Source organism: Pezoporus flaviventris, unplaced genomic scaffold, assembly GCF_033815535.1.
Source record: "Pezoporus flaviventris isolate CSIRO_AGI_PZ_B2104156 unplaced genomic scaffold, CSIRO_AGI_Pfla_v1 ptg000037l, whole genome shotgun sequence".
In the NCBI taxonomy this organism is placed as follows: Eukaryota; Metazoa; Chordata; class Aves; order Psittaciformes; family Psittacidae; genus Pezoporus; species Pezoporus flaviventris.
This window is the reverse complement of record NW_026892585.1, coordinates 20,401,275-20,427,110: the sequence shown is the minus strand read 5'-3', so window position 1 is coordinate 20,427,110 and position 25,836 is coordinate 20,401,275.

The following is a 25,836-nucleotide window of genomic DNA, read 5'->3' as shown; positions in this document are numbered from 1 at the left end:
CAGCAAAGGAAGAGGTGGGTAAGATTGCTATTTCAAAGATAATTAGAAACACCCACACCCTGCCCAAAGGAAAGAAATATGGGGGACTGGAGATTCTGAAGGTAGTACTTTCTGCTTCTATGTCAAGGCAATGTTCTGGGCAGAAGCTGTTACAAAGCTGGAATGGCTGTGAACTTGCTGGCCTCTTCTGCTGAAACATTATTTTGACTGTAGTTGAATTCTCCTCTTTCCTCTGTAATCCTGTGCTACATCTGAGGTGGGGGAAAGACAATATTGGAGGATTTTGAAGGAAACTGTATTTATTCATGTAACTACATGAAAAACAATAGTCCTTTATGTATGGGGGGAGAGGGAATGACCAAATCTTCTTAAAATTTAAGTTTCTAAATATTTATCCCTCATAACTGGTCCGTCTCTTTTCAGAGGAGATCGATGGTCCCTAGATCCTGTGGGAGGGAACGTTAAAGACCTTTTCAAATAAAGGTGGGGTTTCTTTTCTCTTATGCCCTAATCCTCAAGCTCATGTGCCCAAGAATAGAGAGGAATAACCCAGAAATTTATTTCGATGTTTAAATTGTGTTCCATAACAGACTTGCATCAATTGTACAGTTGCAGAATGAGAAGAAAGCTCTCCAAATCTGTAAAGCGCCAGATACATGTTTAAGGAGCCACCTTGATATCTTGTCAGCTAGATGAGATAATGCATAATTAGAATATTTAAAATCACTGATGAGAAGTAGGAATAATAATATTCAGCAGCTGCAGTATTCTTTAACTTCCCTGCAGGTTGAAATGCCTATTAAATTAGTTGTAGCATGTGGAGTGCTAATACAATACATAAGGACCATTGTGGGGAGAAGGGTTTTAAAAGAACTTCTTAGTCTGCAATGTTTCTCTTTGTCTGAGAATGAGATCTCACTTTGCACCCAGATGTAAATCCTTCTTTGATGAAATGCCTTTGGAAAGTGACCTTTCAAGGTGCCTGTCCTCTGTGTCCTTCTAGTGTTAATATGTAAAAAATCATAAAAACTAATGCAAAGTATTTTTCAAACTTTAATTATACACTTATTTTCTTTACTAATTACTGAATGGCTTTGCATTAAACCTGCACATTTTGACTTCAAATACATGCAGCCTTTCTTCAGTTGAGTGAAGGTATTTACACTTTTCCATGTGGTTAAGTTTCAGCCGCCCCTTTGAAGTGCTGTTTAAGGTTGTAATCATCCAAGCAATCTAGCACAAAGCTCAGCTGGAACTGCACCAGGACAATTTGCAGGGTGAAAGTCACCATAGCACTTTAGTTTGGTCTAGCGGGGAAATGAGGAAACCCTCACAGATCCAGCCCAGAGCTCAAGAAAGAGCTCCCTTGCCTCCTTCCAGCCATCCTCAAGCACTTGTTTTGTGAGGAGTTGCCTTTGGCTAAGATTGCTTTTTCAAATCCTTGTCTGTGTGTCTCTTTTTCAGAATAAGAGTTTTCAAGGAAAACATTGTGTAGGCTGAGACATGACAAAATTAGGAGTTAACAATGGTGTATAATGGATATTATGACTGCTCTTCAAATGCTTCCAGTAAGCTTTTGTTCAGTCAGCTTTAGTCTTTGTGTGATTCCAGTTACCACAAATCCAGCTTCTTATCCCTTTGATACTCTGTCAAAATCTCCCCCTCTCCTGTCTTTTCTATACACTGCCTCTGAGGGTTTAGTCCTGCAAGATGTTGAATGTACTGGATATAATTAGAGGCACGAAAAATTCTTATGTGCATTGATTGTTGTTTACACCAAATTCTTATCATATGCTTAGCACTTCACAGGCACATAAGGTAAAGATGCCATTCCAGGTGTCTCTCCAAACACTTTATATACATATGTCACTGGTACTCTTTTCATTCCTGAAATTACGCATGTACTTTGCTGCACTGGGGCTGAAATGCTCAGCATTTTTCAGAGTCAAGATCTTGAAGACTATCCATGGTGTGAAGTTTGCTATGTCTCCCAAAAAACACTTTCTACACTGATAATGTAAGTTAGAAGGCAAGACAAGTGTGTTCCCTTGTGACCACAGAGAGGTACATGGCTGCAGCTGTGCAGCAACTCTTAGTTCCTACTCTCTGCAAATTGTCTCCAAATGCTGAAAAGCAGAGTTCTGATGAGAGGAAAAGAGCCTGGCTTTTATTAGGGCAGGAGGCTGCTGCTTCTATCATAACCAGCTTTTTCTTTTTCAAGTTAAAAACAGATATGACAAGACTAACACTTGCCAAACATGACAGATGAACAGACTTTTACAGAGCAACAATATCTTGTGCAGTTTGATTGCTCACTGCTTGGCAGACCAAACCCAAAGAGCTAGATGCTTGCGTATGAGCTTCACCTCGCTAACTCAAAATGACTGTAATACTCTCCTTTAATATATGGAATATCTTTGTTCTGTGTTGCGCATTCAGATTTCCAACAGAAAACAATTTTTTGTATTTCTGTGTCTACAACTTTTATAACAAGTGTACCATGAATCCCTCTCTAATATTGTGTGCTCTGTAGTTCTGGTGATTTATCACAGTGATAATCTTATAACTTCAGTCACATGAGAACTCGGGTTGTAAACTGTATCTTGGTTCTAAATCTTCAGCAGTTCGTTCTGACCCGGCTCACTGCAGCACTTCCAATTCCCTCCTGAAGATGCTTTAGAGGAAGTTGTGTGATAGAATTCCTATACTTGCCTTTACTGATACTACACTGACCAAATTGAGGGACAGGACTATTATGCTATGCTTTTATAATTTCGCTTTTGATGAGAATTTTATTGCTAACCAATGTTTCTGTTGATCAGCACAGCTAATTTTGATTAAACCACTGAGACTGGCTTATCAAGAATTTGTGTATGTTTGTCCTGCACACCCAAGTACTCTATTCCTAAAAAATTTACATAATGTAAGTTAGCTAAGGTACAGTGTATCTGTTGAGGAATGCCCATTTATAGCTAGTCTTTTGGCTGTCTCTCTTCACACTATCAAAGCACCATACAGCTCCTTGTTTGCATCACCTTACATTAGTACAGCATACAAATCTTTAAGTCCAGATTTGCATCCTTTCTGATTAGTGAAAAGGAAGGTAACTTTCCCAAAGCACTTCTTTCCTTCCAGATTACTGGTCTATCTCTACACCAGTCAACTGTAAAGCTTCTCAAGGGGCATCTCTTTGTAATCTTAATGAACTACTTGCACACCCCAGACTCTTCATACATAATCTTTTAAACAGCAGGAAGAGCTCTGCTCTGGGATACTAAGACCTCTACAAAGATCAGTCATGTTTATATCACTGGGCATATTTAAACTACTTATCCTCTATATCTGTTTAAGCTGATGTAGGTAAAAAAGGCAATTACTGAAGACAGCCTGTAAATCTGGCATTCTTTTCAGGCTTAGAGCAATCAGTTAATGCCAGTGCAGAGTCATGGAACAAATTTTAAAGTAATCAGTTTATAACAAGTCTTTCTTAAAGTACTGGCAGGTCTAGTGGTAATAGGAAACAGTGATAGCTCAGCTGGGAATGATTCTATTATGTAGAATAATCTGAAACTGTACAGAAAAACATACTGTGAGAAGGAGTGGTCTCTAGGGGTTTTGTGGTTTTTGTGGTTTCTTCTTTTCTTAGATCTTGAGAAGCACAGTTCTCTTGCCACTGACAAAGCTTCACACCAGAGTGTTTGTTCAAAAAAGTGTGGCATTTATCTTAATTGTGCTCTTTTCAACTTCAGTGACACCATTTTGCCCCTGAGTAGGAGTAAAGTTAGAACAGTGCTGAACGTTTTTTGACAGGTTTTTCCAAGGTGGTAATTTTCTGGATTTGCAAAGCAGTTTACCTCCTTGGCACATACAAATCAGACATTTCAGACTAACTCTTGGGCATTTTATCGAACTCACAGAGAATTTCAGAAAGTTTGGAGAGAGTCTTTACATTTGTTTCTCTTCTCCGCTAGTGGTGAATGAAAATATTGGTTTGCATGTATGCATGTGTGTGTGCTCTTTTAGATAAATATATACAGAGGCAGAGCTTAGCTGAATTTCTGTTGTACTGAAAATTTTGGAGTATTGTTTTGTTGTTTCTTCTCAGCTGAAGTTGTGTCTGGAAATTTAGTCCCGGTTGGGAACCTCTGACCTAGAACTGTTGCTTCTTTTAAATATGAAAACCTAAACCCATTCATTTAAAAAGAGTGTCACTAGACAGGCTTTTCGTAATATTTTTTCAGTAAAGCTGCCTACATGCCTGTTTATAATTTAAATAGAGGCAGGACTGCCTTTTGACACTGGTATAGTTTGTACACTGCCACAGGACGCAGCATCTTGGTTTTAGTTGTTCCTATCTCTGGTGCTGCTATTTCTCTCCTTCCTTTCTGCCATTTAACTGAAACCCACAGACTATTCAGCAAGAATGGGTCTGTTAGTCGGTAAGTCCAGTGATCTTATACTGTTTCACTGGGTCCAAAGATCACTTCTGGTCTTTCCTGTTAGCCTTGCACAGGCCCCAGGGCTTCTTGCAAACACTACCAGTAAAGCTGTTTGGCAAATTATAAGGGAATTTGATTAAACTGGAAAGGTTTTTGGCTGTTTGACTTGGTCAGGATGCTAAGCTCATATATGACCTTTCCCAGTGGTTTCAAGATGGAAAGCCTTGCTAGGTTTGAGCAGGAAAATATACAAAAGCCCTCCACCCCAAGTGATGCTCTTGTATGACTGCACTGATCAGCTCTTACATTTCTGCACTTTTGCAAGAAAGGAAAAGCAAAAAAGATTCTCTGAGCATAAATCCATTCACAGCATAAATCCATTGTATTTTCAACTTAGTAAGCTGAAAATAGACTCAGGAAGAGTAGTGGTGTTTTCCTCCTATCTTCTGTACAGAAAGGTTTTTGGAATGGGATTTCAAAGATAAAATGGGGTCTGCTGATTGCTAAGAAGAAACCTGAAAAAAACAAGTGAGGGAACTGGGGCAGACACTTTTCCAGTAGGAACCTACTGACTCACATTAATACTAGGATCTGGCTCTCTGTCCAAGAAACAGGATTTCCACCTTGCATTCTCCTATGAAGACCAGATCCTAAAAAGGAATTTGTTTCTTTGTTAATGGATTTTGCTCTCTTGCATTTCTATAAAAGCTTTTATGTGGCTATGGGCTTATTAAAATCTTACATCCTTCTGGGAAGGATGAGAAATCATCATTTAGGTTTTTTAGGCAACATGTCCAAAAACATCTAAAGCTTGTTAGAGCATTTGTGTCCAACTTCCTTTCTGTTTACTTCCAGATCATTTAAAAAAAAAAACAAACCCCACAGAAATTCAGATTGGATTTGCTGAAGAAAAATAACCAGATTGACATGAAAGACAGGAGGGAATTCAAACCGTATTAAAGAACTGTTTAAAAAAATCGGAAACTAGAAACAATTTTCTCTAAGAGTAGCAGATGCTATAACATATAAACCCTCCCCTAGTTTTTAATGGAATGTGAGACTGCTGGACACTCTCCTTTGAAGGAGCTAGACACAAGAGTATAGATCTTTGTTTCAAGGGATTTGAGAATGTATCAGACATCTCTGTGTTTAAAGGGACTTTGAAGTATATTACTAAACTTTGTACTCAAAGGAATTAAAGGACGTTATATAGCTTTGTGTGGAAGAGAGCTTCAAAGCACACCAAGCAGTACTGAAAGATCTGCAGTTACTAAATTTACAGTAAAGAAACGTAGTAAGTCTTCCTTTTTATGTATAATAGCAACATGAAATTTATGGAGAAGGCATGTAAGATGGTGACTGAATGGGTCAGTCAATGGGATATATGGAATCCTTTATGACTTAATAATTTAAATACAGAAAATAGTGATGAAACAGCCATAGTTTTTCAAGGCGCTGAATTAGGTGGCTTGCTGTGGTCTTCAACTTTAAATGGACTCTTCTTTTCAAAATAATTGTATATTTAGTTGAACCTTGATTTTCTGCAATGAAATCTGTGTTTTCATGTTAAGCTATTAGAAGTCTGTGAATCTCATTAAGTTCAGCAAAGTGAAGTGCAACGTCCTGCACCTGGTCTGGGCAATGCCCAGCACTGGGGGCCACAGGCTGAGGGCTGAATGGATTGATAGCAGCCCTGTGGAGAAGGACTTGAGGATCCTAGGGGATGAAAAATTGGATATGAGTTGACAATTTGTGTTTGCAGCCCAGAAAGTCTGTTGTATCCTGGGGTGCATAACACTTGTATCCTTGTCTCCTTGTTTTTTTAAGCTTATCCTAACAAAGATGTTGCTTGGAAGTATTTGAAAGTAGCGAGTGTAGTCAGGAAGAGACGGCTGATGCAAAGAGTGGATTAGGGAGTGGGGTAGGCAGGAGTAAGACAGCTGCATCTGCTTGAAGACATTGACAGTGATGAGGATCAGTAATAGGATCAGAAGAAGGCCACAGGTTGTGAGAGCTGTCAACTGACCCAGGGACAGAAGTTTGCTATACCAACTTACTCTGCATTAACTTTGACATGCAGAGAAGCCTTAAATGACTAAAGCAAAGCCATGTACCCAGAAAAGCTGTTTAGAGCATTATTATTCCAGATTATAAATTGTGAGAGCAAGTTTTATATCTAGATCCTTGAAAAACAAAAAGAAATGAAACCATCCCTATTTTTTGCTACTTCTCCAAGTGGCAGCAGTATGTCATCAACTAAATCAATGTAAATGAGTGCTGACTGAAGTGTTTTCTCACTTAGCTATGAAAGTATTGAATGTTTCTTCAGTGGTGTTTTATTCACATTTACCAGCTGGAAAGAAGAGGGAGAGGCTGTAGCTCCAGAGGCTCTGTCAGCTGTGCCATGCATCTTCAGAGACTGCTAAATCTTGCTTTGGGAATCTTTGTCCTATACATAGCTCCTGAGGGCTCCCTGCACTCTCATCACGCTATTGTTTTTTCTCCTTCTGTGGGTTCACAAGATGAATAAATGGCTAAAGTCAGTATTGAACTTGATGAGTCCTCATGTAGGACTACTATAACTTGACAGAAGGTCACACTCACTTCCTTTATTGAAGATGAGATAATTTGGTAGTGCAAATGTCAGTTTACCTATAGGAAAAAAGATGAAGAGTCTGTAAAATCTTATATTGTTTCCTCTTCCCAATATCTTACAATAATGCCATACAAAAGCCATTAAGTGAGGCACAGCTGTAATTCTAAACATTATAGAGCAAGTACTTTCAAAAGTATCCATTGGAGGACACTAGAGCACAACAAATCACAGCAAGCATGGTGATTCTACTGTTTTAAAAATCCACACTTCTCTTTTAAAGAAGAAAAATGGAAGTGGAACATTTTTTTATTTACATGACATAGCCTGAAAATATGATATTACTTGGCTGTTTCTGTATCACAACTTCTATAGCTCTATTACAACTTTGGTTTTGTTTTGGGGACTGGTAGGAGGTACTTACTCTCTGACTGCTTGTTTCTGTTTATTTTTTATGTTTTCTTTTTCAGCTTTTAATCTTGCAAATATTACATTAGCTTTTGTATCTCATTTGTATTTGACATGATTACTATCCTTGCATCTCGCTGCTTACATCTCACAGAAAAAGTTTAATGAGTGGGCAATCACTAGTAACATAATTGAGTTATAACTGTGATAAGTTAGTGCCAGATTGAAGAATGCGTTTGACTGAATATGCTTCTCTGTGAATGGAAGAAAAAAAACTTTAGGGTTTCATTAAATCTAACACAAATAAACTCTGATTTGCCCTTTGAATGACAGCATCCTACTCCTTTCTGCTCACTTCCATTGCATTCAGAATTGCAACTGCTGAAATTATTTTCCTCCTCTTCCATTCAAAAGGTGAAGGTAGAAGATAACTGTGTTGCACTTAAGCTTTTTTAACTCTTACTTCTAAGATCCCTTACATCTCTACACTTTTCTATCAATTGTATTATTCACATCTGTGGGATTAGCCCCGATTTTCTTCCCAATTTATATGCCAGTCCGTCCTTTTCATTTGAAGCAACCATTCCTGTCCACTTGAAATGAACTGGTAGTAAAATGTGATGCCTTACCTGGAAATTTTCTCTTGGAACTGACTGTTAAACATGAAACTCTTATTCATATCTGCCTTTGTCTATGATTTCCATGTGAGGATATTTTTAAGACTACTGTATGCATAAAGCTTCAGTGGGTGGTGGTGAGAGAAAGAGGGAGTAAGAGAAATAGGAGTTGTGGATCGGATGGCATGTGCTTTTTTTATTCTCTACTCTGGTAACTTTGTGACTCCTTTCCAGTCACATTGTTCCATTATGTGTAGAGTACATTGTATTGTTGCTTTTATATTCATTTAATGAAACTATGCATAAAGTATTTATTCAGTGGTTGATAATGTAATAGTAATTTCCAGAGAGAAAAAATACTAATCACTTTTTATAAATAATTCATTTGAATTTGGCTTTTCACTCTGTATTTTTACATAGGGTTGAGCTCTGGAGTGGTAAATATATTTACACTTCAGTGACCTTTATAAAACCACAGGTTTAAGTCCTAGTTTAGTTTAAAGGACAAACTAATGCTTTCTAAAGCTCAGAAATCAGTGTATGTACACACGTAGAGAAACCATAATCACACATGACACTTCCATCTTATTGCACACAAATTTAACTGTGGGTGACAGGCTTACCTAATGTTTTGTGTTTCTATTTCCCTGTTATATTGCATTGTGGTATCTGCCTCCCTGCTTATGCTTGTATGCAAAACCCAGCCATTGTATTTTTTTCAAATTGTAATATAATGGTGAGAAAGAAGTACTGATGGAGGGATTCTCTGTTTAGAAGGTGGCTTCGCATCGATATGCCCGATTAGTTTATTCCTATCCCCTACTATTGCCCTCCTTCCATGATTTGCTGATTTCTAAGCATCAAAGAATTTAATAATACATAGGGTCAGAAAATAAGCCTTAAAGGCAGAGTCAGGTATTATTTAGTAAGAGGCACTACTGCTTCTTAATTCTAGCTGGTGTGGTACCTCACCATCTTCTATAAGCTGTTTGTCACAAACAGCTTTCACCTAACTCTTTGTTGTGCAAAGGAGAAAGGTGAATTAACAGCCTTTGTGTTATTGAACCTCTGTGTGTATAAACAAAGCAGAATCCTTAAGATTTTATGTATAGTTCTGCCTAGGATGGGCCAGGCTGCTCCCTTGCTACTCACATCCTATTGTCTTTCTCTTCTGACTTACTTGCTGTTTTCCCTGGCTGTTTAACATTGTTCAGGTGGCTCAGTCTGGCCCAATGATTGCAGTTAAGATTTGTGACTTGCATTTGGGAAGAAATATAAATTCAATAATATCAAGTTCAAGCTCAAAAAATCTACAGGAATTATATCTGAAGTGGTTAGAACTCCCTAAAACAATCTTTTAATGTGATATTTGAGATTAAAAAATATAGTGTGTTTCCAAGTTTATGCAACTGTTTCCTTTGAGGAGCTGCTTAAACTCTGCATTTGATGATTATAATTATTATCCATATTGTATAATACCATAAAATTGTTGCAGCCTCCAGAAGCCTTTAACCTCTAATATGGTAACTCCGGTTCCTGCTCATCTGTAATTCATCAGGTATGCCAAATCTAATGTGCTTTGAAGCTCACAGATGGAATTGAATTCTGCCTTTATGTTGATGATAAATTGCTAATGAATCCAATATAAGCAGCCTGAAGAGATATGGTGACTGTCTCAGACTTGCCATTTCTAGCCATGAACATTAATATTCAATATGATCAAGAACTTTAGCTAAAATTAAAGGCTATTTGATTCTAATGCAAGTCAGGAACATTTCTTTGCATTTGTGTTCAAAGCTATTGTGGGTTTGAGCCTTTTCTAATCTAGACTATCTACTGTGCCCAAATTTCTCTTGCTTATGCGTTCCTCACATGAATGCTTTTTAAAACCAGGTATCATTAAATTAATGTGAAGAGGCATACTATCATTTGCAAAAGATGAGGTAGGTACCCAGAGCTAAATTGAATTTAACTCCAGGACAATAATCTGAAGGATAGTTGAGAAGAGCCTGCTCACTTAAGATAGGAGATTTATTTTACTGGAGCTTTTTACCAAATACAGCAATCACAGCTTAGAATTCTTGAAAAGCTGGAGTCCTCTTTTCTCCAGAGGTGTCTGTGAAGTGTCTGAGGTAGAAGCCTACAAACCACGCATTGCTCTTTGTTTGAAAAGATGAGAAACTTGCTTGCCCCCGCTTCCATTCTGCTGTGCAACTTGGTGCTTTTTTATGCAGTGAGAGAGCACCTAACCTGCATATGATGTACTGTGATTTTGATCTCTTAGCAATCACTCCACTGCAGGCTGGGTTTATTCAAACATAGGGCAAAGCAGGGACCTGCCCCAGCAGATCCCATCTATGCCAGCAGGAAGACACTCTTCCAAAGGAAGAACCTTAATGAGCTGTGACCATGAATTGCACAGGCCTGACAGCAGTCCTGCAGTGAGCAACCACTATAAAAACTATTTGGAATTAAACATCTCTTGAAGACAAAATTTCTTCATGTGGATGACCGAGGAAGAAAGTTAAGTAGGATTTGGAAGAACAGGAAGAGCTGCTTAATGTCCCAAGAGCTTTATCTAGGGGCACCTCCCGTCTTTTCTAAAAGAATCTTCTTCTAAGGTTACAAAGTCTCAAGCTTCACATTTTTCTAGGCTTACATTAATGTTATTTAGTAAGATGTAACCGTGTTAACTGTAGCAGCATACAGTAATTCTTGTACGTGAACACTAATTTTAGGCACTTCAGTATCTCCATTATCAGTCCTTGTTCTTCAGTTTAACCATAAAACTTGTTTCTCAAATGTGCTGATACTGGATCAAGATGGGTGTCTGTTGGCTGAGCTCAGGCAAAGTTTAGTGACTTAATCCCACAGGGTGTTTCTGATCTAGTTGTTTTACAGCCAGGTACTGAAGAAGTCTGTCAACAAGGGGAATGCAATGTAACATTCTTATTGCCCTCTCAGCACAACCGGGAGAGGTTAAGACAACATCTAGCCTCAACTTAGAACTTCTTGACTTACGAGTGTAATTCAGACCATTTCAATATAGATTTTCATTATTAGAATCTATATTAGATTCTAATTATCTAATACATGTCTAATAATCTAGATATCTAATTAGATATTAGATATCTAATATTATCGTATTAGAAATTCACTTTGACGGGTCTATTGGATAAGATTGTAGCACTGCAGTGATATCAGAAGCTGAGCTTTTTATTTCTGTGGCTGTTGTTTTAAGTTAGAGACTCAGAAAAAGTTTACCTCTTTTTTGCCTTTTGTTCCTTTTTCCTTTTTGAATGTGATGGAGGTACCTATTGGTTATTTTCCCTGGAGCCTAAAAATTGAACAGAACCTTTTCAGCTTAATTTTCCTTAGAAGCTTTGAGTGTATAGAGAAAGTAAGTTGTGTATCATCATAAATGCCCTATAATTTTATGTGAAAATATGTAAGACAAGGAGAAAACCATGGTGAAATTAAAATAACATCACTCTATATTTGCAGCATCTGTGACCATGTTTCTATTTTATACTGTTGCAAACAAACCCTTAGTTTTTCAGATACTAACAGCTGCTGTGAAAAACAAAACAAAACAAAAACCCGCATTTTTTTTTTTCTCCAGGTATCTTTATTTTTTAGTAATTCTCCAAGAATGAGCAGCTGAATATATTCCACCCACAACAAAACCATGTATTCACATGCAATGACAAATAATATCTTTCTGCCTTAAAAACACCAGGTGGAATTCTGAGATTTTTGTGGTTGAAGAAGCAGTCCGGGGGGGGGGGTGTGGAGGAAAGCAGTGAAAGACACAACGTTTAGGTGATGTTATAGAAAAAGTACAGGACAGAGCTCCATCTTATTAGATGAATTATTAGAAATGAAATTAGATGAATTATTAGAAATGAAACCATTCCTAAGTGGGCTTTTAGTCCATTTCAGTGGCCACTTCAATCTCTTGAAGTGACTGAGTAGGTCTGGAAGTGACTGAGTAGGTCTGGAAGTGACTGAGTAGGTGCTCAAACATGCCTTAAGCAAAATGCTATAGTACAAAGAGCCACTCTTAACCCAGTCGTTACTCTGGATGATGGGTCTGCCCAGTCCTCTGGCTAAACCTGATCTACTCCTGCTCAAGTCCCTGCTCCTTTGCAGTCCTCCTTCCTGTCCTTGGCCTCGTTGTGTATTCTCCTTGCCCCTCTTTGCCCAATTGTGAAAAGAGTGGTGCTTTTCTATTTAACAATCTCGTATTTCAAAGTACATTATTATAGCCTGAGATGACCAACAGATATGGAAAGGGGATTTAGAACTGTCCAGAGGATATGCATCATAGGAATGGAAGATTAGAAAAAAATCTTTTGAATTCTTGAGTGAAATCCCTGCTCCCCTAGAAATGCTGCCACATGATCAAAAAGAGATTGAGTCTTATGTGCCCTGTGCTCTCTCCAGGAAGTTAGCTGCTATACCAGCAGAAAAACCACCTTCTAACTTTCACCCCAAATTTTGTTTGTGGCTAGTTTTATACCTACTTGTTCATGTTCCACCTCAAACTTGAATTTAAACACAGAATTTCTCTTCTCAGGGTTTCTCTCCCATTATTCTTATGGATAGCAACTGCACTTCTTCAGTCTTTGTTTTGCTAGGTTTAATGTCTCAGAATAAGAAAGACTGTCACTGCTTCTTCGATCTGTGTGTCCCATCTGAGGAATGAGTGTATATAGCAGAGTCCCTGTGGTGGATCCTGTCATAGATCAAAATTACCTCTTCTGACTTTGTCACTTTTGGAGTTCAAATTTGCAACGCTGGTACTCAGAAGCAGCATTTTCTGGGGAGCAAATTCCAGCTCTACGGAGGAAATTTATAAAATGAAGTCATTTGAGGGTTTTCTGCAGCAGCCTTTGTACTAAGCATGCAATGAACCATCATATAAGTGCTCTGAAGGTGACTGAATAAAGCGTGTGGAGTTTGAACCAGAAGCCAGAAACACAAAATCTAATGGCATGTACAAAGTTGCTTGCTAGATATGAGCAAATAGGAACCCAGCCTTCTGGAAAAGGAACAGAAAAAGTGCTGGGTGACTGGATTAGTTGATTAAATACTTCTTATAAAAGCTATGCATAGTTAGAATAAAGCTAGCCTAAATAAAAAAAAAAAAAAAAGCCTGTGGTAATTCCTTAAGGAGCAATTTTGTTCCTGCCTTCTTTGAGCTGCAGTTTAACTATATAGCCTTGTCTGCACTACAGAGCTAATTCAGAGGAAAAGAGGGACTGGATTCAGAGCTTAGATGGGACTACTAAACACTTCATGCATGGACTTTTCAGTTTTATTCCAGAATGAATGTCTATGGTCTGTGTGGTCTGGAAGTAATTATTCTGGATTCATCTAGAACTTCTTTCTGTGTAAGCAAGTCTTTACTGCTGTCAAATACTATTTTAGTCTGTAATATCTGTCTTTGAAGCAGGCTTAATGGCAGTGAGGTTGCACTATTCCTGATTTTAAATAGCTGGACAAAGCGGAGACAGAAAGGGAGCAAGCGAGAATGAGGTTTTGCATTTATCCCCAGGCAGCATGCTCTGATACAAGAAGACAGCTACTTACTACTTACCCTAAGAGTCTTAATATTACCAGCTGTGCTTTGGGTATGTCAGAGCTAGGTGTCATCATTTTTCCTGCTTCCTGCACCCCTACAGTTGTCCCTGCTCTCTCTCCTCCTGCCCAGAGGGCTACTCCTTTTTCCTTCTCCTCTGCTTTTTCAATAAGAGTGAGGAACATGTGGGAACTGATGATTTTCTGCCCTGCTGTTTCCAGAGTGAGCAAGACTGAGCTTTGCTTTTCTGAAAGGCTGACAAAATCAAAGTAATACTAATTGTCATAGATAATTGCAGTCAGAGCTTGGTGTCTAGAGAGTTTTTTGGCTTAATTGAGGCAGAAGAGGAGCCTTTCTTTGAGCGGGTGTAGATGATCCTGCTTCAGAGTGAAATTATTGCTAGCAAGGGACTGTACCTCGTGCCCCTCCATTGCCACCACCACTATCCTGAGCTATTTGCTGTTGAGACTTGTTGCTCAACATCTCTTCCCAAAGATCAGTGCCTCATGAAAAACATGACAACAAGTTTCAAAAGGTAATAGTAAATTTCAACTCCTCTCTAATTTTATTTTTTATTCTGATATTGTGTTTCTTTGCTAATGTTGATATGTGAATGATTGACAAATCTATCACAAATTGTGATTTGTGATTATAGGAGCTGACACTATGAAAACATGGTCAAAATTTGTGGATTTTCATCTTAACTCAAGAAATTTCAATTCAACTTTTAAAGGTTGAATTCTTCATTTGGCTGGGGTCTCCTATTAACTTGCAGACTCTTTCCTCTATTCCATTTCCTTAGTTTTAATTAAAATTTTTCTATTATATGAACAAGAATAGATTTTGATTTATGGGAAGTTCTGTTCTATGAAGAGTTAATGCTCCTGTTGTCCTTTCCTGCCACTTGCAATCCCAGTGAGTGTTATGGGTTGGTAAATGGAGATGATAACCTTGGTGCGTTACACTGGTAGCTTGTAGTAGTAGTCAGGTACTGCTTAAAGATATTTTAAAATTATGCAAGATAGAGCATAAAGCTTACAGAATTATTCTAATGCATTTAATTAGTATTAGAAACAAGATCCACATTTGCATTCTTTTTTTTTTCTGTATGTAAGTGTTTACACCATCTGATAAGCCAGAATTGTGGAAGGTCATCTAGAGGAAGAATGGAATTAAATTTTCCCTGTCTGTGAAAACATCTGCAGATCTAAAATAAAAAAAGTGGGAGGAGGGGGGAAGAGAGTGGGACTGAACCAGAAATTCTAACAGGGACATGGATTGCTTACAAATAAGTATAAGCTCTTTCTGTAAGACAGACAGCCTGATAAAGTAGAACAGGGGAACTAGAAAACTGGAGCTGATGATCATTGATTCATGATAGATTAATGTGGGGATGCTGATATCTACTCTTTATTTGGAGTGAGAATACAAGATACCAGTGGGCACTCCTTTAAGACCTTGAGGCTGTGCTGAACCCATTTTTTTCAGTCAGATATGGTCGTGGTGGGGTGGAGAATAAGTTTCAAAGATATTAATTTTGTGAGTGAGCACTGTACCAGCAACTTTGCTCTTAGAGTGGCTGCCTGTTCACCTTCAGTGATTTCAGCTGTGAATACTCTGACCCTGCTGTTCGTGCTGCATGTACCAGTGCAGCCTGAGAATGATGGTGCTCTAGGAAATGGGCCAGACTTTGAGGCATCTTATCTGTGCTAGGTATAGCCCAGGTGGAAAAAAATAACCTTGCTGTAAGGCTTCTTCTCTTTATTTTTGCTGCCTGGGCTCCTCCAAAGTCTATTTATTCAAGCAGAGATTCACTACAAAGCCTTGCTTGACCATAATTCCACCCAAAACTGGCCCCCAAATTATTTCCAAATATAGCATAGCTGAGATTCCCTGGGATGGGGAACTCACATGAGTATTCTTGTGTAAATCAAGAAGATGAATCCAAAACCTGTTAAATTTTCTGAAGCCCAGAAAAAGTACCAGGAGAACAAATCCTGTCCACCAAAGGCCCAGCAGTGAGCTATGCTGAGCAGGTTGTGTTCCCCCGAGTGTGTTAGCATCTCTCAGAAACACAGGCTGAGCTGCCACCCTTGTTGGGATTTCGCTCAGGTTTATCTTTCATTCTTGTGATTAGGACCGTCTGAGAGCACACAATTGAAAGCATGTTAGCAGAGTATTTGTGATGGATGTATATTTTGGCCAACTTCCTAGATTTCTTTTTTCCTCTCATACCAGGAAGAGATAATGTACAGCTGTACACTCTCACTGTATAGTGCCCTTTATTTTCCTGCATTTTTTGTTTTGTTTTGTTTTTTTGTGAAGGCCAGAGATCAATATAAATCTGCTGTAAACCTCTAAATATATTTAATGCAGGTAAACCAATAATACCATTTGTGGTACTTATAGCACCATCATTATTGTACTCTGGTTGACTAATTTGAATAAAGTAAATATAAGTACCTCTATTAAAATCTCTCTTATAGATTTATATCCAGCTGTTTGCATTCAGTTTTTTGTTCCAGTTCAATATAACTGGATTGCATGGATTAGTTTCCTCCAAATCTGACCTGGATAAATGCTAGATTGTGTTATGGGCTTGTACTTAACTTTCTGTAAACAGCTTGTAAATTCTTTTGAAACAGTAGCATTGTGGTGACATTAAAAACAAAAATGTAAGTCAGAAGATCTCATATAGATGGTTCTGTTTATCTAATACACATACATCATAGTCATAAATCACTTATAGCCTTGCTTTCATGGGAAAATTAACAATAGCATTTGAGTGTTTATCTCTGATACAGCACCTGCAGCATGTTTCTCATTAATATAAGAAAACAAGAACAAGAAGAAAAGCTGAAATAGCTTGCTAAAACAATGGTTTTGTACTGATGTCCCAGTTTTCTTATTGACATAGGGTACCAACAGCAGAATCTCTGTTAAAGTGACAATTTCAAATGTGTGTAAAGAGGCTAACGTTCATGTTTGTTTAAAAAACGTAGTTTTTCATCCTAGAAAATGCAGTAGGATATGAGAGATTATGGGGACCCTGCTTAAGGAGACAGCGGACATGGCAGAAATCCCATTAAAAAAAATCAATCAAATAAATCAATTTTATTGTAAATCTAGCATTATTTAAGAGTGAATGCAAGTTTCCTCATGAAAAGTACCTCTGGAATGATAGATTAGATAATCTTCATCATGAGTTCTTAACCGGCTCACTGTGGGCAAGACCCTAGCATGGTGTGGTGGTGTGGTGTGTCCCAAGACCCCCCTCCTGCACCCTGGCTCTTGCCTTTCCTGCTTCCTTGTTCTTCAAGGACTGCTGCTGCATGGTGCTGCCATGCTGCTGCCATTGCACCTCCCCTGCAGGTTTTATTTAATCTGCTATACTGAACCTGAAAAAGGGCTCCTGGCCAATTTAGGCTACATAAGTGGGCAAGTATTTGTTATGCCTGTAGACCTCTGTGCAGTTTCAGGATTAGGGTGGGAGGACAAGGGAGCTAACCCCATACAGATACTTGACTGTCAGATGCTGATGGGGCAGGATGCCCTGTCACACACCAGAATCTTGCCCTGTCACACACCAGAATCTTGCCCTGTAAGGTTATCTTGGGTAGACATCCTTCAGGAGCTAAACTCTGCAGCTTAAGCCCTGCAGCTCCAATAAGGACAGACTTTTTCAGTGACATTGCCTAAATCCTGATGTGCTGTACAGGTTTTTCTTGGGGGGCAAGACAACGGAAGGTGAGCTGGACCTACAGGAAAGGTGGGCTGATATCTACCCAGCTTTCTCTGACAGTCTGCTACCACTAATGCTTTAATATAATGCAGGATATTTATAATTATGGTCAAATTGCTGTTTTGCTTGATTGTGTATAAGTAAAGCACCTATAAATTAAAAGGGTACTTTATGCACACTTGTGAGATTATAGAACAAGGTTTGTTCTGGAGATCTCAGAAAATTCAGTGTGTTAGAACACAACTGACTTTCTGAAGCCTGACGCCTAGACATACTGACAGCCATGCTGAGGGCATGGCTGCTCACTTGGGAGAGGTCTTGTGTGAAGCAGACAACTGCATGGGTTGGAAGCTCCTCTTGAGCACAAGAGACCAGAGCATTAGAGGAGGCCTCTGTGTGAAACTTCTGTATCTAATATGTTGATTTTAAAGTAAAATCATGCATTCTCATTTGTTTCCAGATGTATCCTAAAAGGCAACTGCTATGTCTATGAGGACTATTTTAATGTAAAATTCTTAGCCTTGGTGTGTCGGTACCTCCCACGCAGCATCCCCTTTTATTGTATATGTAAAAGTGCCAGACTTAAAGTGCTTATCTGGAGAACATACAAAGATAGCTGTAATTTGTCAACAGGTTTAAAATCTCCAAGTAACTGTTTCCTTTTCCATCACACTCAGTATAGATGTTGTTCTGCAGAATGACTTGAGGTTTTGCATACAGAGGTGAGTGTGTGAAGTTCTTGCAGTTCTGGCTTACTTCCTGCATGTAGGAGTCAATTCCTAATTGTATAATGAGGTATATTAGATTTAATTAAAAAAAAATGTAGAAATGGTTCATTCATTTATTGTTCCAGGCTACTCTAGTCAGCTATGATTCATGTACATTTAAGTTTACACTGGTGTGGTTGGTGGCTCAGTGACTATGACGCTATTAGTCTCCTGCTCTTTGATTCCTACACAATCAGTCCAATAACCACAACCATGATGGATATTTTTGTTTTTGTTACAAACCTGTCAAATAAAGGGATATTTTTCTAAGGAATTGCTCCCTAGGAGAAGCCACAAGGGAGCAAAACAGCATTCAGTCTGACCTTGTGCTATTGAGCTAGGACAATATACTGCAGAAGAATAGCTGTCAGCATCCTATTGTGGCAAATCTTTGCTGGTCCTCAGTGCCTCACAGCAATGAAAATCTGTGCCAGACAGATAGCTCGCTTTCTAATATCTCTCTTTGCTTATTTGTATCAGTGGCCCAGTATAAAATATACTATTCCTGTAAAGACTCAAAGCAGACGCTCTGCATGTAGAAAAATCTGTCCAAGAACCCTTCCTCCATAACACGAGCCAGAACTGAAGCTCAACTGAAAGTATATGTGCATCTGTTCCTGGTGACAGGGCCACCAAAGTCTTCCTGATACACTGCACCTAGCTGAAGGTCATCTCCAGTTATTCTGGAAGCACTCTGATGTGGTGACTCCAGAAGAATTTTGCCATTGAGTGCCTGTTTTCTCTGCTTGTAACTTCTGCTGCTAATGTGAAATAATGTACTGTTATTACTTTAGCAGATGCTTCTATTTAGCCCAATGGGACCTTTTTTCCTCATTTCCTCTTCTTTCTTCCTTCATCCTCCCCAAGATTTCATGAGCAAATGGCATCAGAGCTTAACCCCAGCACCCTGTCCTTCAGTAGCAGCAAGCTTGCTGTCTGATTAGGTGATAGGGGATTCAAGCTGGTTTGCTCTAGAATTTGGGACATTAAATTGCTTGATACTGCATGTTGAAGGGTTTTTTTGTGTGTGTGTTTGAGTGCTGTTTGCAAAGACAGTTAGATATATACAGATTTAGACCTCATGGAAAACCCATTGTGTGTGTAATTCATTATGCAGGCAGTCATTTGGTAGGCAAGAAATTAATTCTGGAAAGACAATGTACTATTTCAAGTCTGTTAGCATTCATAAAATATCCTGATGTTGTTCTGTGTAAAAACTGAGTGTTTTGTTTTTCCATATAATAAAATGTTTTCAGTTGTTAACCCAAGGCTGTTCAAAGCAACTAGGAAATGTGCAAGTAGCTTTTCTTCACCACTGTTTTCCCAACCTCTATTTCCAAAGTACCCTAAAGGTAAGGTTAATTTTCACTTCCTGTGTATAAAGTCCCTGCCCATGGCAGGGGGGTTGGAACTAGATGATCTTAAGGTCCTTTCCAACCCTAACTATTCTATGATTCTATAAAGTCAAAAACATGTTTGTGCTCTGCTGAATTGAGGATTTTAAGGCTTGTTATAACCCATAAGCATGTACCTGCTGGAGGTAATGGCCAAGTCAGTGTGGTGTTGGGCAGTACAGTTGAAAAAGGAGACAAGGAGTCACTTGTGCATGAGCAAGTGTCCTGGGTTCAGCAGTAGCAGTCATTTTTTCTCCTTCTTAGTAGCTGGTGCAGTGCTGTGGTTTTGACTTTCGGCCTGGGAATAGCACTGATGACACCGATGTTTTCAGTTACTGCTCAAATGTTTTAGTCTGACCAAGGACTTTGTGAGTCTCATGCTCTGCCAGGGAGGAGGGGAAGCCAGGAGGAAGCAGAGACAGGACACCTGACCCAAACTGACCAAAGAGGTATTCTATACCACAGCACATCATGTGTGGGATGTAAACTGGGAGCTACTCAGAAGGGCTGGCTCACTGTTCGATCAGCCTGAGTATCGACGGGTGGTATTGTATTCTCTTCCCTTGTTATTTCCCTTACCATTATTATTATTGGTGATACCAGTAGTAGTTTGTGTTATACCTTAGTTACTGGACTGTTCTTATCTCAACCCGTGGGAGTTACATTCTTTTGATTCTCCTCCCCATCCCTCTGGGAGCGGGAGTGAGGGAAGAAAGATGGGGGAGTGAGCGAGAGGGCTGCATGGTTCTGATTTACAGCCTGGGCTTAAACCACGACAAGAAGACATGTTATGTAAGTGCATGTATTCAGAGTTACCCCCAAATAGACCTCCCTTCCAAAATCAGATCAACCTGCTGTAGTTTATGTCCAGGGTTATGATAGAAGTTGTATATCTCTTGGTAACAAAAATACACAAGTACATTTGTTCAGCTAGGAATTGATAAACTCCATATGAAAGTTGCAAAGAAACAAAGTTGTGACTCCTGTGATGCTATTTAGTCTCAGTTCCCTTGGAAAACTGGGCACATGGATGATCACTAGCTGTTTCCTAACGCTACAATTTTCTTCTTGCTCCCTTCCATTCTGCCCTCCCTCTCAAAGAGGCACTTTTCCGAAAGTAAGCAACTTTGTGATTTATCTCCCAAAGGAAAGCCTATCTGTTTAAAAATCTTTATCAGAACATTGTTCAGTTTTCCTTACTACTCGACTAAAGATTATTAGTTGACCCTGTTTAGGGCATGAGCTATTTAAGAAATAAAGAGATGTAGGATGAGGGTTTGTTTTTTTTTTCCTTAATTTTAACATTAATGAGCATTTAATGTGACTATTATCTCTAAAGAGAGTAGGAACATAATGAGATAGTAAATTTGTGTGTTGAGAATTTACTGAAGCAGAGCAATCTTTGTAACCAATTTGACTTTAGGCAAAATAGACAAATTGATGCCATGTGACAGCGTATTATGTATCAGCCAGTGATACAAAACATCTTAAGCCCTGGGAAATGTCTGTGCAGGGCAGGTGAAGTCTTGAGCTAGAGGACAGGGAAAGAGGGGAAATCTGTATGGTGATGTGCAGATCACCTCACTGGAGCAAATTTAACGTTTCGAAGTTGGCATACAGCCCATTTCTGCCCCATCATTCACTGTGGAGCTGAAGGAAAAAATCCCAATTTTACCTGCCCATGAGAAATTGTACAAGCCCACAGGAACGGAGCCGATAATAGAGGAAAACCTGTGCGTAATTTTGTTGAAAGTTTTCCTCCTAGCAAGGTTTTTAATCTTTCCTCACCTCCTCCAGGGAAGAACATATGTTTCTATTTCTGAAGTCCACGACAGCCTCTCTTATGAAGGCCTAAGTAGAATTATTAAAGTAAAAGGTCTCAAAGTCACTTTATGTAGCTCATCAAAGAGAAAGTATTGATTTGAACAGTTGCTAAGCATGCACATAGTGCAGTGACATTGATAGTGTCACTTTAGCTGATGAAAGAGATCAAGTTTTTAATGGGTAGAATACAAGCCTTATCTTTCCCCTCCCTCCCCCAGTTAGTCAGGGGTGGACACACAAGCAGGGCAGAACTGTAACAAGGGCCATCATGAGCCCTGGATGGTGCAGAGAGGGTCCAGGAAAGAGAAAGACATACTCCAACACCACTTAAACCAGACCTGGTTGCTGTGTTTGAGTTTAAATGGAGCCCGGGATTGTGAGTGAAGTGTATGGGTAGTCTCTCAGCTGAGGCCACTAAAGGCAATCATAGCCTACAGCTGCCCTCAGGGCCCCCCTCAAAGAGGCACTTAGTTTTAAATAGGACTTAGTGTCAGGGAGTTGTCTGGTTTCTGTTATGGAAAAGATCTGGCTAGGTAGCTCTTTATTCCTGTGGGCTTGTCTTGTGAATGCTAAAAGCACCGGGGTATTTAGGGACTGGTGATAGTTCTTTGTGGACCTGTTCCAGTCCTCTGCAAAGATAACACATGGTAGCACCAGCAACGTGGATTCTTCAGGTAAGAGCAGTACACTTGTTTCTATTTTAAGTGCAGCACTACCCTGCAGAAATCTGTGCAGTGTCCCCTGAGTGTCCTTAGGGGCAGTGGGGAGATGAGACTGACAGATAGATCTCATGAAAAGAGCTCTGCTCTGATACCTCCTTGACTGGCACAGAAAAGCAGCTGGAATGCATGTGAGGGGCGTTATGCTTGGTTGTACAAATAGATGCTTCCAAAACACATTCAGAACTTTTTTCTTGCTGAATAGCTCCAATAAGGGCACTGAAGTAGAGCATATAAATTTCAATGAACACGATGTAGTCAAGCTGAAAAAGTCATTCTTCTATAAGTCAATAATGTAATATCCAGGATTTAGCACGTGCAGATGCAGTATTAAAGTTCAACAGAAATAGTTCCAGTGACCTTGAAAATGGGCTCTTCTATGGTGAAGATATAAGCTGTACTGCTGGAATGACCTGCGGAATCAGCAAATGTCAGCAGCTGTTGAATGCAGCTTTTAGCTTTATAATGTACTTGAAAGTCTAATCAATAAGCCTGACTTTGGGAAATACAGCCATTTTCTTCCTCCCTCTGCAACAATTATGCTTTATATTCCCTTTCAAATCACTTAAAAAGTACTTTTACTGCTTTTCAAAATGTTGAATCGGTAGGTATGAGACCGCTAGTTTCTTCTTGTTCTAGTATTGAAAACTTCCAGATAAATATTTGCAGTATAGGTACATCTGTGCTAAAAAAAAAAAAAAATAAAAAAATGCTTCCAAAGATTCCCCTGGGGTTTGGCTTCCGGTGCTGCTAAGGATTAAAAAAGTATAAATACCAGCACGTGGTGGGGTCTTGTTACAGATCTGATGTTTGCAGATAAAGGCTATAGATAAAAATGCATGCCGGTAGCTAACTTCTTTAATGCTGATATAGATGAAAACAGACACAGGAAACCTGGGTTTGCACGAGGTCTCTTACAGGCAATGGCAGTCTCTTGATAACTGTTTGCAGCTAGTGCATTGGAGGTTAAAGTCTTTCATGTTTGCTCCTCGATGCTTTAACAGGCCAGCTCAGGTGTTACGCAGCTTTGTAAGGATTCCTAGCCAGGAGCTGCACACAATCACAGCATTATGAGGGACTTGGAAAGCTTTACATTTGGAAAGCTTTCAAGCCTTTCCAAAGCTTTCTATTAATGAGCGCAATTGCGCTGTGTCCCTGTGGGTACATAGGCTGTTGCGTGACCCTGCTGTGAGCTGATGACTACCATTCCCACTGTGTTAATTGCTGAAAAGCCCCCTGAGGTTTTAATGGGAATCCTTGCAGAGTAAAGTGCTAGCTAGGTAAAGGAAGGAGGCAGCCCCCTAGTTAAGACCCATCACCTTCTGTCTCTACATGATAGAGAAATGTAGGGTTAACTCATACTGTTATAGCTATTGCTAACAGGTGATTTCTGGGAGGATGAAAAGGAGAAGCAATATTCACGGACTTGGGGTGGGGAGAGTCCCTGGGTGCTGCTGCAGTTGTTATTGACTGCCTTCCCTCCCCTTCTCGTATAGTGTCTGGCACTGGGCAGCAAAACCTTCAAAGTGTGAAGTTGAAATGTTTCATGTAGGAGATCTTAATACTGGTCTCAGGTTTTTCAAAGGTCTCGCTTTCAATCTCCTTAGAAAGTACTGCAAAATACTGAAAGTACCCAGTAGACTGGCTGATGTCTGCACATTCTGATGGCCTTTCTGTTTGATTTTTTTTTTTTTTTTTGTTTGCTTGTTTGGGTTTTTTACTTTTATTAATAAATACATTCATGTGCACACAGATCATCAGTCTGTCCCTTCTTAGAATGATAAAATCAGTGTTTGTGTCTATTTTTAGTTTAAACACAGACTCTTCTTGGATAGCTTTCCTTTGAAACAAAGGAGATTAATAGTATCATATTTTTTTCTTTAACATACCATAAGGGATTTTATGCTTATTACTCCAAACATCTGGAAAACACTTCAGAAATTCTTTGTTAATTCCCTTAACAAGGTTCCTATTTAAGCACAGGTCATGTATTATGAAACTATTTCTGAGTGAGTTTAGCCATATCGCTATTTGTTATCTTTTGTGTTCTCATTGCTAGTTTCTTGGTGGTAACTGAGCAACAATAATCTTGGAAGTGTCACAGTCTTGAGACTGATTCCTAAATTTTCTGGCATAAGTTCTGCACTCTGTTAGCAATGTCTGGAGTCACTGGATTTGTGCTGGTGTAGCAGCCAGATATAACTGTCTCTGAGGGCCAGATAGAACTTGTTTGAAGCCTGCTATATTAAGGTCAAATCAGTAGTAAACTTCGTTAAAGATCAAATAGTAAAACTTTTAACTATTTTACATGAGATTTTGTTAATGTGCAGCTTGAAAGCTCCCAGGTAGGATGCATCTGGATCTGGTGATTAAGCTGTGAAGTTCCAGCTTTATCATTTGAGGCATTAGCTTTGACTCAGCACTCTTACTTCAGACTAGCGATGCAGAACGTTGCCTATGTACATCTGAAGCTCCACAGTGGCTGTAACTTTGCAAAAGTACTGTTGACAGGATGTTTGAAGACTTCAGACCTGTTTGCTTTTATTTGTCTATGGCTGCTGTCAGCTGTTTTTAAATCGTGACTTTTCCTGTAGAGGAGGACTATATTTTCTCATGTCTGTGTCAAGGTTCTGAGGGCAGAGACTCTTGCAATGTAATCCTAAACTGTTGCATGCTTCTCAAGAGTAACACTATTTTGGTGAGTCTCAGAGACTCACGGTTGTTTCCCTTCAGAATCCAGGGAGGATAGAGTGATACAGCAAACTGTGTTCCTATTTGTCTTTTGCATTTATTTCTGCATAGATCAAAGGGTTTCTGTTAAAGGCTCAGTGCATTTAATAAAAAGCCAGCTGTGTACATTAATGTGGGTGTATGGGAAGACTCACTGGTGTTGTCACCTCTTCAATACTCAAGGCAAGATCTTGTGAGAGCCTGCCAAGTGGGCTGCTGGAATCTGCAACATTACAGCTCCACGTGTAAGTGCTGTTAGCATTGTCAGAAAGACACAGCACCTACAGCAGCCTTTAAAAAGGTGAATAAACAGCTGATTTTCATTTTTTTTACAGTTCATGGATATGAATGGATGGACCCAGGTCTGCTAATGGAAAGCAGAACCTTTCCGAATGAGATCATTGCTTCAGAGACTTGGTTACGTAGCTAGTTATTACCAAGTGTAAGCTTTACTCCTGTGAAGAAATAAGCTGCTTCTTTGGTACTGTGTGCCTTTGTGCTCAAGCTCCAGCTATTCATGTTTGAAAATGATGATGTGTTCAGTGGCACATACGAAATAAATCAGTCTCAGGAGATAGTCATCCCCATCACCTAATATTGTGATCAGAGTTACTGGGATCTGGAAGGCAGAAGGGGAGATGAACTTTTAATGTAGGTGTTGCTATAATTTACAGGGGAACTCTGGTAATTTATTTTTTTTTTTAAATAAAAGTCTTCATTTGGATTAAGTTTCTTGTACATGCTGAAATGTCACAGCCAAGTGGCGACTAAGTCTTGTTTCATCATGGTCTGACAAGACTGAAATCCAAGCAAAGGAGAAGGGTAGATATTTTAAAATCAATACTTAAAACAAATCTGAGGCACATGGCAAACATCCCGAGGTGTGGGGAGGCGCCACTTAGGAGAGCAGTACCTAGTGTGGTAACAGGATCTAAATCTCTCAAGTCCACGTGAAATGCTCTGCTAGGCTTTTGGTGCTCCAAGTGTAAACATGAGATCTTAAAAATGAGTGTGTTCCT